Source organism: Gorilla gorilla, chromosome 9 (genome assembly GCF_029281585.2).
Source record: "Gorilla gorilla gorilla isolate KB3781 chromosome 9, NHGRI_mGorGor1-v2.1_pri, whole genome shotgun sequence".
Classification (NCBI taxonomy): domain Eukaryota; kingdom Metazoa; phylum Chordata; class Mammalia; order Primates; family Hominidae; genus Gorilla; species Gorilla gorilla.
This window is the reverse complement of record NC_073233.2, coordinates 70,238,792-70,252,505: the sequence shown is the minus strand read 5'-3', so window position 1 is coordinate 70,252,505 and position 13,714 is coordinate 70,238,792. Positions and strand designations below refer to the sequence as shown.

Below are 13,714 nucleotides of genomic sequence, written 5' to 3'. Positions count from 1 at the left end.
GATATGAAGAGAAATACAGGAGAGAGGAAAAGCGCATAATTTTATTCCATTGCATATAGTTAAAAAATGAAATGGCACAAAATAATTTAAAATGAAAGGTATAGTCTTCTCTCCCCCATCACCACTGCCTACTCCCCCACCTCCCAATGCTGGCATTTCTACCTAGGGGCAGCCACTTTACAACTTTTGGTTATATCTTCTGGGAGATTGCACCACATCTCTCTCTCTCTCTCTTTTTTTACTTTATTAAAATACTGAATTTTATTTCACATGTATGTTTTTGTCTCCCCACCATTTCCATGTCTGACCACCGCTACTACTTAGTCCTATCATAACATTCCATACCTACTTAAAACCAAGTAAAGGGTGGAGTTCCATCTTTAAAAACTAAACAGACATTTTCAACAACACATTCTTGGCAATGGAACCTGGACAACATTTATCAAACACGGTAGGGAAAATTCTCACTCTGCATTACAAAAAGGACAGCCAGATATCAACTGTTACCAAAATGAAATAAGATGGAAAATTTTTAACAAACTGTTTAGACTATTTTCTTAAAGAGACTTCCTCCACTGTCAGAGATCTTGAATAGCCTCCTGGTCAGTCATCCGGAAGCAGTTCTTCACATAATTGATGAACTTGGCTTCCACTTTGGGAAGAGAAGCACCTTTTTCTATCCTTGCTTGCATGTTTGCTTTAATGTCTTCTACAGAACTAGGTCCTTTTGGTGTTTTAGGAGTTTTTTCCTGTTTTTTGAAGGATTCTTGTCCTTTTGATCTTGGTGTTGACGATGGTTTTGAGTCTTTTCCATTCTGATTTGACTTTTGTGCATTTTTGGCTGGAGTATCTCGTATAGATTGCTTCACTGGTGCTTTTTCTTTGGTTTCCTTATCATCAAAATCATCATCATCATCATCTTCATCATCATCATCATCATCTTCATAACCATCATCTTCATCGGCAGCAAGTTTTACTTTTTTCTGTGGAAACTTGCTACCACCTCCAGGGGCTGATCGCTTTCCAGATATACTTAAGAGTTTCACATCCTCCTCCTCTTCATCTTTTCTTGCATCTTCCTCCACAGCTACTAAGTGCTGTCCACTAATATGCCCTAGCCCTGAGCCACACGTCAACCGTAAGACACTGGTGGTGTTATTTCAAAGCCCCCAAGGGAAACCATTGGCTGTACAGACATTTTCAAAGTTGCCAGTGTTACTTTAATTGGACTGCCTTTGTAATTCATTGCCTCTGCTTCAGCAGTGTGCAATTCATCCTTTGCACCAGCCCCTAAACTGACCATTCTTAAAGATAGCTGGTGCTCATCTTCATCATTATCCACCTTAAAGTGATCATCTTTGTCGGCCTTTAAGTTCACAACTGAAAAGATAGTTCTGGGGTCTCAGGGGGCTCATGTCCATGTCCATCGAATCTTCCATTGGGTGGTGGCACGCACTTAGGTGGGAGAGAAGGTGGATGGAGATAAACGACCACTGCTCAAGAGAACAGCCACGCAGGATGGAATGACACCAGGGAAAAGCTGCACCACATCTTTTACAGATAAATGTATACACCCACAATTCCCTGATTTAACATTACTTACTGACTTCTTGGTTGGCTAGATGCAGATTGGCTCATTTACTGCTTCTCCTTTTCTGCTTTATTCTTTTTTTTTTTTTTTTTTTTTGAGACGGAATCTTGCTCTGTCACCAAGGCAGGAGGGCAGTGGCACGATCTTGGCTCACTGCAACCTCCTCCTCCTGGGTTCAAGCGATTCTTCTGCCTCAGCCTCCCTGTAGCTGCTTTGGGAGGCCTCAGCACCTCAGTGCCTGTAGCTAATTTTTGTATTTTTAGTAGAGACGGGGTTTCACCGTGTTAGCCAGGATTGTCTCAATCTCCTGACCTCATGATCCACCCGCCTTGGCTTCCCACAGTGCTGGGATTACAGGCATAAGCCACTGTGCCCGGCCTATCATTGGAAATTTAAGTAATAAACTTACTCTTAATTTCTAGTTCTATCAACTAGAAACAATATCTCTTGCCTTTCCACATTGTAAGAGCAGGATATTGGTGTCGTTTCCTTCCCTTCATTTCTTTCCCCTTTATATGGAACTCTTTCCTCCTTGGATATGGAACTACTGTACAGTTAAGTCTTATGTGATTGGGCCATAGGTGCACTCTAGAAGTCAGAGATAAATAACTTGTGTTTGCACTATTGAGACTGTGTAAAATGCATGCACTGCAGATTCAGATCATCCATGATGATGATAGTTTTTGTTGGGCATAGTGTTTCCCCATCCCTGGGTTCTGTTCATTTTCTTTCTTTTTTAAAAAATTTCTTTCTTTTCACCTGATTCTTTGTAAGTGTGCAATGTTTCTTTTCTTCTTTCATTATCTGCCTTATCAGATCTTTAATTTTTTTTTTTGGAGACAAGGTTTGGCTCTATCACCCAGACTGGAGCACAGTGGCGTCATCACGGCTCACTGCAACCTCCGCCTCCTGGGTTCAAGCCATCCTCCCACCCCAGCCTCCTGAGTACCTGGGACTACAGGTGCACACCATCACACCTGGCTAATTTTTGTGTTTTTTGTAGAGATAGAGTTTTGCCATGCTGCCCAGGCTGGTCTTGAACTCGTGAGCTCAAAGCAATCTGCCCGCCTTGGCCTCCCAAAGCAGATCTTTAATTTGTTGCCATTCCCGAGTGTAGTAGAAAATGGCCAGGGTCCTCTCCTTTCCTTGGATTCCTTCTCTTTTCTTTCCATGTTCATATTATTGACTGTTCCCCAGGTCTGTTGACTACTCTCTCCTGAAGACCTCTCCTCATTTTTCTTAAGAGTTGGATCCAGCACCTTCTGGATTGGTTCTCCAGCTTGAAGAGGGCATATGGAGGGATTTCTCAGCTTCCACAATCACGTGAGCCCATTCCCATAATAAATCTCTTATGTATCTATGTATGTATCCTATTGGTTCTGTTTCTCTGGGAACCCAGACTAACACACGAATTTTTTTTTTTTTTTTTTTTGAGATGGAGTCCCACTCTGTGGCCCAGGCCAGAGTGCAGTGGTGTGATCTTGGCTCACTGCAACCTCTGCCTCCTGGACTCAAGCCATTCTCCTGCCTCAGCCTCCTGAGTAGCTGGGGTTACAGGTACGTGCCACCATTCCCGGCTAATTTTTGTATTTTTAGTAGCGATGGGGGTTTCACCTTGTTGGTCAGGCTGATCTTGAACTCCTGACTTTGTGATCTATCCGCTTTGGTCTCCCAAAGTGCTGGGATTACAGGTGTGAGCCACTGTGCCCAGCCAACACATGAATCTTACATTTTTGATTTACTTCATCATTTTGCTGGAGAATGTCCTCAAGTGACTCCCTAACAGAATAATTGTTCTATGCTTTAGCACATGCCTGAGCATGTGGTAATTTTGTTCGAAAGCCTTCTATAATTTCTGACTATCTCTAGAATAAAACTCATATAAAAAAGGAGCGCTCAGAGCCCTCCTAGGTTTAGCCTTAAGTACCTTTCCATACTTTTCTTCCATTCCCTCCCTCTCCCCTCTGTGTATTTTATGTTCTTGCCACACTGATTTGACATGCATTCTTCTGAGGGACCATGTGTGGCTTCTCCTCTAGGCATTTACTTTGCTGGGAACCACTTTCTCCCAAGATCATAGTTCATCGGTTCCAAGACGCCTAACTCAGTTCCTACTGAGTCAAAATCATAGCTCCTTTAGCGCTTTTTTCAGTACTTCCTTCCTTTCTTTTTTCTTTTTTTTTTTTTTGAGATGGAGTTTCGCTTTTGTTGCCCAGGCTGGAGTGCAGTGGCACAATCTTGGATCGCTGCAACCTCTGCCTCCCAGGTTCAAGCCATTCTCCTGCTTCAGCCTCTTGAGTAGCTGGGACTACAGGCGCCCGCCACCACGCCTGGCTAATTTTTATAGTTTTAATAGAGATGGGGTTTCACTATATTGGGCAGGCTGGTCTGGAACTCCTGACCTCAGGTGATCCACGAGTCTCAGCCTCCAAGTGCTGGAATTACAGGCATGAGCCACCGTGCCTGGCCCAGCACTTTCCACATAAGTGTTGTTATAGACTTCACTAGTCATTCTTTTGTTGTTGTTATTGTGATGCATTATTTATTAACAATGACATTTCTATATAGCTTGGACTATAAATCCTCACACTTTGTGCCTGGCAATAATTAGTATGAAACAAATGACAACATGTGCAAAAGGAGACTTTCTATCATTCTGTCTACACTGATTATATAGGATTCTCTAAAGAATTATTTTAAAAAAGCTTCTTTAATCATATAAAACATTAAGTGTAATAAAGTAATTCATATGAATTCAAATTTTCTTTTTCTTTTTCTCTCTCTGTCTTTTTTTTTTTTTTGAGATGGAGTCTCACTCTGTCGCCCAGGCTGGAGTGCAGTGGCGCCATCTCGGCTCACTGCGACCTCCGCCTCCCGGGTTCAAGTGATTCTTTTGCCTCAGCCTCCTGAGTAGCTGAGATTACAGGCCCCTGCCACCACACCCAACTAATTTTTGTATTTTTTAGCAGAGACAGAGTTTCGCCATGTTGGCCAGGCTGGTCTTGAACTCCTGATCTCAGGTGATCCGCCCGCCTCGGCCTCCCAAAGTGTTGGGATTACAGGCGTGAGCTGCTGCGCCCGGCCTAAATTTTCTTGATAATGATGGTTCTCTTCCAGAGAACTGTCACTTTTCATTCGCCTATTTTGCTATGATGTTGCCTGTGCTGTTTTCTTCAGAAAAATGTGCTTGGATTAAGTGAAGAACTGAAGGGGTGGCCTGCCCCTCCACACCTGTTGGTGTTTCTCATCGGGTGGAATGAGAGACTTGAGAAAAGAAAGAGACACAGAGACAAAGTATAGAGAAAGAAAAGTGGGCCCAGGGAACTGGCAGTCAGCATACGGAGGACCCGCGCTGGCACCAGTCTCAGTTCCCTTAGTATTTATTGATCATTATTGGGCATTTCTTGGAGAGGGGAATGTGGCAGGACAATAGGGTAATAGTGGAGAGAGGGTCAGCAGGAAAACGTGTGAACAAATGTCTCTGCATCATAAACAAGGTAAAGACAAAAGTGCTGTGCTTTTGATGTGCATATACATAAACATCTCAATGCCTTAAAGAGCAGTTTTGCTGCCAGCATGTGCCACCTCCAGCCCTAAGGCGGTTTTCTCCTATCTCAGTAGATGGAATATACAATTGGGTTTTACACCGAGACATTCCATTGCCCAGGGACGAGCTGGAGACAGATGCCTTCCTCTTATCTCAACTGCAAAGAGGCCTTCCTCTTTTACTAATCCTCCTCAGCACAGACGCTTTACAGGTGTCAGGCTGGGGGACGGTCAGGTCTTTCCCTTCCCATGAGGCCATATTTCAGACTATCACGTGGAAAGAAACCTTGGACAATACCTGGCCTTCCTAGGCAGAGGTCCCTGTGGCCTTCCGCAGTGTATTGTGTCCCTGGGTACTTGAGATTAGGGAGTGGTGATGACTCTTAACAAGCGTGCTGCCTTCAAGCATTTGTTTAACAAAGCACACTCTGCACAGCCCTTAATCCATTTAACCTTGAGTTGACACAGCACATGTTTCAGGGAGCACAGGGTTGGGGGTAGAGTTACAGATTAACAGCATCTCAAGGCAGAATAATTTTTCTTAGTACAGAACAAAATGGAGTCTCTTATGTCTACTTCTTTCTCCATAGACACGGTAACAGTCTCATCTCTCTTTTCCCCACAAAGAACCTTCTACGTAAAATTCTCAAAGTACTTAATATATTTAAAAAATCATGTTCAGATTTTAAAGGGCTAGTTCTAATGTACCTTTTTTGTTTTTAACTTTTATTTTAAGTTCAGGGGTACAAGTGCAGGTTTGTCACACAAGTAAACTTGTGTCATAGGGGTTTGTTGTACAGATTATCTCATCACCTAGTTCTTAAACCTTTTACTAGTCATTTTTGTTTTAGAGATAATTTCATAAACATCTGACTTCCTGACTTACCCCACTTAGTTCCTGGAGGATGGTTAATGTCAGTTTTAACATTAGTCTTGAGTATCATACCAAGAGGTTTTGTAGCAGGACGAGCCAAAGACAAAACCTCTTAGATACCGAGTAGTAGAAGGAAGGGCTTTATTCAGCTGGGAGCATCGGCAAGCTACTGCCTTAAAATCTGAGCTGCCCAATGCACAATTTCTGTCCCTTTTAAGGGCTCACAACACTAAAGATTTCACATGAAAGGGTCGTGATTGATTTGAGCAAGCAGGTGGTACGTGACAGGGGCTGCATGCACCGGTGGTCAGAGAGAAAGAGAACAGGGCAGGGAGTTTCACAGTGTTCTTCTATACAATGTCTGGAATCTATGAATAACATCAGTTTCTAAGTTATGAGTTGATTTTTAACTACCGGGTTTAGGCCAGGCAGGCCCAGGCCTGGTTTTGGGCCTGGCGCCGGGCTGCCTGTCTTTGGTTTTACTTCCTTGTCATTTTTTCTTAAAACAGGTACTGAGTATAAAACAGTATAAAACAATATGAGAGGGTCTCTCTCTTCCCTGAGTTTGAGTTGATTGCACAGAGAGGTTTTCACCTAGAGTTTGGTGCCCCCAAAACTCCAGGTCAAAGGGCAGTGAAGAGTCACACCAAGTGTGAAGTGAGAGGGCCAGGGATGGAATTCTGTCCTTCCTTCTCCAAGCCTCGTGCTCTCCCTGTCCCTAAATGATTTGTCATCCTCTGCAGTTTCATATTGTAACTCACTTACAATTTTTTTTGGAAAGAACTAAGATGTAAGTAATAAATCAGTTCCTGTTTGTTCTAGTAATTTATTACCAACCCTATACTACGGATTTGTAAATACTTATATCTTTTTATCTATCTACTCTCTATAATTGTTTCCTCATCCTAGACTGCAGGTTCTCCTTGGCAGAGATTGTGTCTGAAGCCCATAAGACACAATCCTCTTGGGCACAGGAGTTTTGCCAAGCAGCTTCTCAATAGCTTGTGCTGTGGCTAATCCTGATGACGAAAAGGTAATATGGTGATAGCAAGATTTGAATCTCTGTTCTTTTCTGATGGGATAAACGAAACAGCCAAAGAGACTTCTTTTAGAGCACCATCATTTCTTAGCGTCTTCACCAGGGGTCGGTGAGATGAAGCAGCCGCCCTCCAAGGCGGCCTCAGCCATCCTGACACCTCCAATGCGGAGGTGTGGGGTGCAGATACAGCGCTCTGGCCCCAAGGAGGCGCTGTTTCCCCAGGGATCGGCTGGCGGAGGCTTTGCAATGATGAAGTTGGCCTGTGGTGGGAGCCTCCTCCGTCTGTGGCCACCTTTCTTTGATACAAATAGTGTGCGCCCTGCGTAATGTCCTGGGTGACCTGTAATTTCCTCTTCTCACTCAGTAGTATATCTTGGACACCATTCTGTCTCAGCGCTATCGGTGGTTGTTTAGATTGTTTGCGATCTTAGCAAATGTAAACATATTTGTGATGGTCATGACGGCACCCACATTGCCCGGAGCCGGGGCTGTTTATAGAAATCACTCTTCATCTAGCCATAGGAGGCAGTCCTCACCTTCTCAGAAGGAGAACTGACTTACCTGGCTCTGGAAGTGGGCAGCGGGCTAGAGGGCACGTAAAGCTTTGCCTCTTCTTGGCTCTCCCAGGGGCTGGCCTGCCTTCAGGGTTAAGTCTTTTCCTCTTGCGACCTCTGGGGTATAATCGTCTGCAATTGTTAGAGCACTGCTGAAGGTAGATAAGAGAGTTATTCTCATTTTCCACGTGCATGCATCCTCTGCTCTCCCCTCTGCACGTTTTTTGTTTGTTTGTTTGTTTTGTTTTTTGTTTTTTTGACGGAGTTTCACTCTTGTCGCTCAGGCTGGAGTGCAATGGCGTGATCTCGGCTCACTGCAACTTTCGCCTCCTGGGTTCAAGTGATTCTCCTGCCTCAGCCTCCCGAGTAGCTGGGATTACAGGCGCCCGCCACCACGCCCAGATATTTTTTGTGTTTTTAGTAAAGACAGGGTTTCACCATGTTGGACAGGCTGGTCTCAAACTCCTGACCTCAGGTGATCTGCCCGCCTTGGCCTCCCAAAGTGCTGGGATTACAGACGTGAGCCACCGTGCCTGGCCCTTCCGAACATTTTTAAGCTCACTGGGGCAGGCCTGGAGATGGAGCCACAGTGGTTCGCAAAGTTCATTTTGGCCTAGAATCTAACTTGATGTCGAGATCTTGTGATGGCTCTTAGGTTGGTGTAAAAGTAATTGCGGTTTTTGCCATTAAAAGTAATATTTTACTCCCAGGAATATTTTTCACTTGATTCAAAACTCAGAAGAGATGTGATGCCTTCATACCCTCAAAGCAACAGTGTGGGCTTGGGAGGCAGAGGACCCAGGTTCAAATCCTGATCCTTTCATTCATTTACTAGCTTTGTGACCTTTGGCAAATCACCCTTTCTGAGCCTCAGTTTAGTATTCTGGAACATGGACTATTTAAATAGTGGGTAGAATGAACGTAACACATTGCCTGACACATATTAAATGCACAATAAATGTTAGCTATTGTTGTTTGACCTGTGCTCTGAAACAGTCAAAATGGCATAGAAATTATCTGATCCCTGAAGGTTTGTGAAAATTAGTAAATCTTATCTGGGCTGGCGATCTTTTGTGAGTTAGATCAGAGGTTCACAAACCATGGCCTGTGGGCCAAATCCAGCCCTACACATTTTTTTTTCCGATACAGTACGAAAGCTAAGAATGGATTATATATATATATATATATATATATATATATATATATTTTTTTTTTTTTTTTTTTTTTTTTTTTTTTTTTTTTGAGACAGAGTTTCACTCTTGTCGCCCAGGCTGGAGTGCAGTGGCGCAACCTCGGCTCACCACAACCTCCGCCTCCTGGGTTGAAGTGATTCTCCTGCCTCAGCCTCCCAAGTAGCTGGGATTATAGGCATGAGCCACCACGCCTGGCTAATTTTTGCATTTTTAGTAGAGACGGGGTTTCGCCATGTTAGCCAGGCTGGTCTCGAACTCCTGACCTTGTGATCCACCCGCCTCGGCCTCCCAAAGTGCTGGGATTATAGGCATGAGCCACCGCGCCCGGCCCTGGATTTTATATTTTTAAATGGTTAAAAAAATCAAAAGAAGAACAGTACTTTCTGACACATGGAAATTATGTGAAATCAAATTTCAGGGTTCAGAAATAAAGTCTTCTTGGGAAACAAACATATTTATGTGAAAGGAAATCCAGGATGGAAATGGCTATGTCAGAGGCATCTAAAAAGTTGGTGGGTGGGTAGGAAGAGTTGGACCCAGGCCTATACACACCCAGACAGAATGTCACCTGTGGAACTGGGCCAAACTGTAAACATCCTGAAGAAGCAGGTACATTTAGTTTAACCTATTTATATTGGGCCTGATCACAAATCTCCTGGGGAGAGAGCTGTGCCAACATAAGCTGATCATCAGCTAGAGACATTCTAAGCTGTCAATCAATCACCATTAATCATAGACCATGCTAAGTTGTCCCACTTGTGTAAATTTACAGTAAACCTCTAAAAGCTCCTGCTCAACCTCACTTGGAGGGAACATGATTTAGCTGCTTGCTAGATTTGTGTCTCCCGCATTGCAATTCCTCTCTTGTTTGCTGCCCTGCAGGGTTTTGTTTTTTTTTTGGTGGGGGGAGATGGAGTCTCGCTTTGTCCTCAGGCTGGAGTGCAGTGGCGTGATCTCGGCTCACTGCAATCTCTGCCTCCTGGGTTCAAGTGATTTCCCTGCCTTAGCCTCTTGAGTAGCTGGGACTACAGGCACGCACCACCATGCCCAGCTAATTTTTTGTATTTTAGTAGAGACAGGGTTTCACCATGTTGGCCAGGATGGTCTCGATCTCCTGACCTCGTGATCCACCCGCCTCAGCCTCCCAAATTGTTGGGATTACAGGCGTGAGCCACCATGTCCAGCCCTTATTTCTCAATAGTTGACACTCATTTGTTTGTTACATATTGTCTCTGGCTGCTTTCACCCTAAAGTGGCAGGGTTGAGTAGCTGGAACAGACGATGGTGGCCTACAAAGCCTCACATATTTTCTTCCTGGCCCATTGCAGAAAGTTTGTTGATCCTGAGTTAGGCGATTGACACTTTTCTTTCTTCTACACTTATTAGCCTTTCCAGAAGTATGTGTAATGAGAGGAGGATTCTCTCCTTTGCATGTTGGTCTAGCTAGTTGATTAGCTATTTGATCTAGCTAATGGTGTAGCTAATTAGAGATGGCAGGTAGTTAGCAAACATTTTACTTAGATTATCATTTAGACCTCCATTACTGTAGAGCTGTGTAGAGCAGTGTATTAGCTGGGGTTCTCTAGAGAGACAGAACCAACAGGAGATTATATATAACTATATGTTTGTATAAATATATAGGGGGATTTGTTAGGGGAATTGGCTTATGTGAGGATGGAGGCTGAGAAGTCCCATGGCAGGCCAGCTGCAAGCTGGAGAACCAGGGAAGCCTGAAGGGTTTCTCAGTCCAAGCCCAAAGGCCTGAGAACCAGACAAGTTGATATTGTGAAATGGAAGTCTGAGGCTGAAGGCCTGAGAAACTGGGAGGCAGCTGATGTATGTTCCAGAGTCCAAAGGCCAGAGAACCTGAAGTTCCTATTGCCTAGGGCAGGAGAAGAAGGGTGTCCCAGCTCCAGCAGAGAGACAGCAAGAGCAAATTCACCCTTTGTCTGCCTTTCTGTTCTACGTGGGCCCTCAGCTGATTGGGCCCACACTGGGTGAGGGTGGATCTTCCCAGTGATTCAAATGCCAACCTCTTCTGAATACACCCTCACAGACACACCCACAAATAGTGGTTTACCAGCTATCTGGGTATCCCTTAATCCAGTCAAGCTGACACCTGAAATTAACCTTCACAAGAAGGGAAAGCTTAAAATGAAGCCTGAGTGTTCCATTCCTGTGCATCTTAGGGTCAAGGGCCCGTGCTGAAATTCCTGTGCTGAGTGTCTGCGTGGGGTGACCCTGGCAGCCTCACTTGCTTCTTCTGAGCTGGACTAACATTGTTATCCTCCCTATGCTCAAATAAATCTAGACCATTCTCTTCCAGGAGCCACTCTAGAATATGTTCCTTTCAATTGATTAATGAGAAGAAATAATGTATGTGAAAGTACTTTATGAGATGTAGAATAGAATAATATATTGGACATGATTGTTATTTTATAAAATAGTCTTGGCTGAGTTCATTTAATTTGCCTGACACACCCTGGAGCAGCCTTTCCAGCTGCCAGCTGATGTCTTCCTCCAGGTTATCCTGGGCTCCTTCTCTGCTGCTCGTGTTGGGTTCTGCCCTTTGGACAAAGAATGGTGTGCTTGCTGACCCAGAGCTGCCTTTCCTCATTGGCATTCCTGTTGTTTTATTTTTGTTTTTGTTTGTGTTTCTTTGTGAGATGGAGTTTTGCTCTTGTTGCCCAGGCTGGAGTGCAATGGTGCGATCTCGGCTTACTGCAACCTCTGCCTCCCAGGTTCAAGCAATTCTCCCACCTCAGCTTCCCAAGTAGCTGGGATTACTGGCATGTGCCACCATGTCCAGCTGATTTTGTATTTTTAGTAGCGATGGGGTTTCACCATGTTGGTCAGGCTGGTCTCGAACTCCTGACTTCAGGTGATCCACCCGCCTTGGCCTCCCAAATGTTTTACTTTTGTTAACCGAGGTCATCCTCTTTTTCTGATGGCAAACCCAGCTTCCTCCTGCCAATGTACGATGACCCAAGGAGTTGCTGTGCCTTTGGGAAAAGTGGGGAGGGGATGCAACAGAAGCTGGAGTGTCAGCAACAGAATCCCAGGCTCCTCCCCTCCTATAGGCAGGTTAACTTCAGAGCCTCCGGGAGCATGTCCAAGTATCCCGGAGGAGTCATCCTATATATCCTTTTTGGTTTTGGATTTTCTCATCACTGCTCCAGGCAATTCTGCCCATCACTCCTTTTGTCAAGTTTACCCAGGGCTGATAACCACAGGTCCCTGACTCGAAAGCCAGAACCATCAGCTTTCAGTGGGAGCTATAAAGGTCAGTGTTGCCTTAGCCTCAGATGAACAGACACTCTCCTCAGAAGCACGGGCAAGCGGGAGTTTCACACTGGCCTGTTTTATACGTGGGCAGCTGAGGCTTTGTGCCTAAATGCAGGAATTTGCATGATCCCTATGCCCATTGTTTTTTTGAGACCCCAAATTTATAATGACTTCATCCCACAAGGCAATGCCTTGATAGGCTCTAGAGAATCTGCCAACTGCGTTATCTTCTCTCCAAAAACCTCTTCTCTCCCTGTGTCCCCATCCCACCATCCACTCACTCCTTACCCCACTCCATTCCTGCCACCAGCACACTTGTCATCCAAACTCTTCCCTCCAAGGTCAACCTGTCTGCTCAAACATTACATTTAAACAATTTTTATTTGAGACTGTTGCCCAGGCTGGAGTGCAGTGGTGCGATCTTGGCTCACTGCAACCTCCGCCTCCTGGGTTTAAGCAATTCTCCCGCCTTAGCCTCCCGAGTAGCTGGAACTACAGAAACCCACCACTACACCCGGCTAATTTTTGTATTTTTAGTAGAGATGGTGTTTTGTCGTGTTGGCCAGGCTGATCTCGGACTCCTGACCTCAAGTGATCCATCTGCCTTGGCCTCCCAAAGTGCTGGGATTATAGGTGTGAGCCACCGTGCCTGGCTACATTTAAACAATTTTATAGGAAAAAATAATAATAATCTGATTAAAAGTGGGGCAAAGATCTGAACAGGCATTTCTCAAAAGAAGACATACAAATGGCAAACAGGCAAATGAAAAGGTGCCCATTATCATTGATCATCCAAGAAATACAAATCAAAACTACAATGAAATATCACCTCACCTTAGTTAAGATGGCTTTTATCCAAAAGACAGGCAATAACAAATGCTGGGGAGGATGTGGAGAAAAGAGAACCCTTGTACACTGTTGGTGGGAATGCAAATTAGTACAACCACTATGGAGAACAGTTTGGAGGCTCCTCAAAAAACTAAAAATAGAGCTACCATATGATCCAGCAATCCCATTGCTAAGTGTATACCCAAGAGAAAGGAAATCAGGATTTTGAAGAGATATCTAACTCCAAGGTTTACTGCAGCACCATTCACAATAGCCAAGACTTGTTAGCAACCTAAGTGTCTATCAAAGATAAATGGATAAAGGAAGTGTGGTACATATACACAAGGGAGTATTATCCAGCCATAAAAAGAATGAGATCCTGCCATTTGCAACAACATAGGTGGAACTAGAGGTCATTATGTTAAGTGAAACAAGCCGGGCACCGAAAGACAAACTTTGCATGTTCTCACTTAATTATGGAAGCTAAAAATTAAAACGACTGAACTCATAATGATAGAGAGTAGGTCGGGCGCGGTGGCTCACACCTGTAATCCCAGCACTTTGGGAGGCCGAGGCAGGTGGATCACGAGGTCAGGAGATTGAGTCCATCCAGGCCAACATGGTGAAACTCTGTCTCTACTAAAAATACAAAAATTAACTGGGTGTGGTGGTGTGTACCTGTAATCCTAGCTACTCTGGAGGCTGAGGCAGGAGAATCACTTGAACTTGGGAGGCGGTGATTGCAGTGAGCTGAGATCGTGCCACTGCACTCCAGCCTGGCGAAAGAGTGAGACTCCATCTCAA

General features: G+C 44.5%; 1 pseudogene; it reads right to left on the bottom strand.

Annotated features, from left to right (window-relative positions):
* Window positions 1-562: 562 nt before the first annotated feature.
* LOC101144156 (nucleophosmin-like) lies at window positions 563-1,439 on the bottom strand (annotated as a pseudogene).
* Window positions 1,440-13,714: the final 12,275 nt, after the last annotated feature.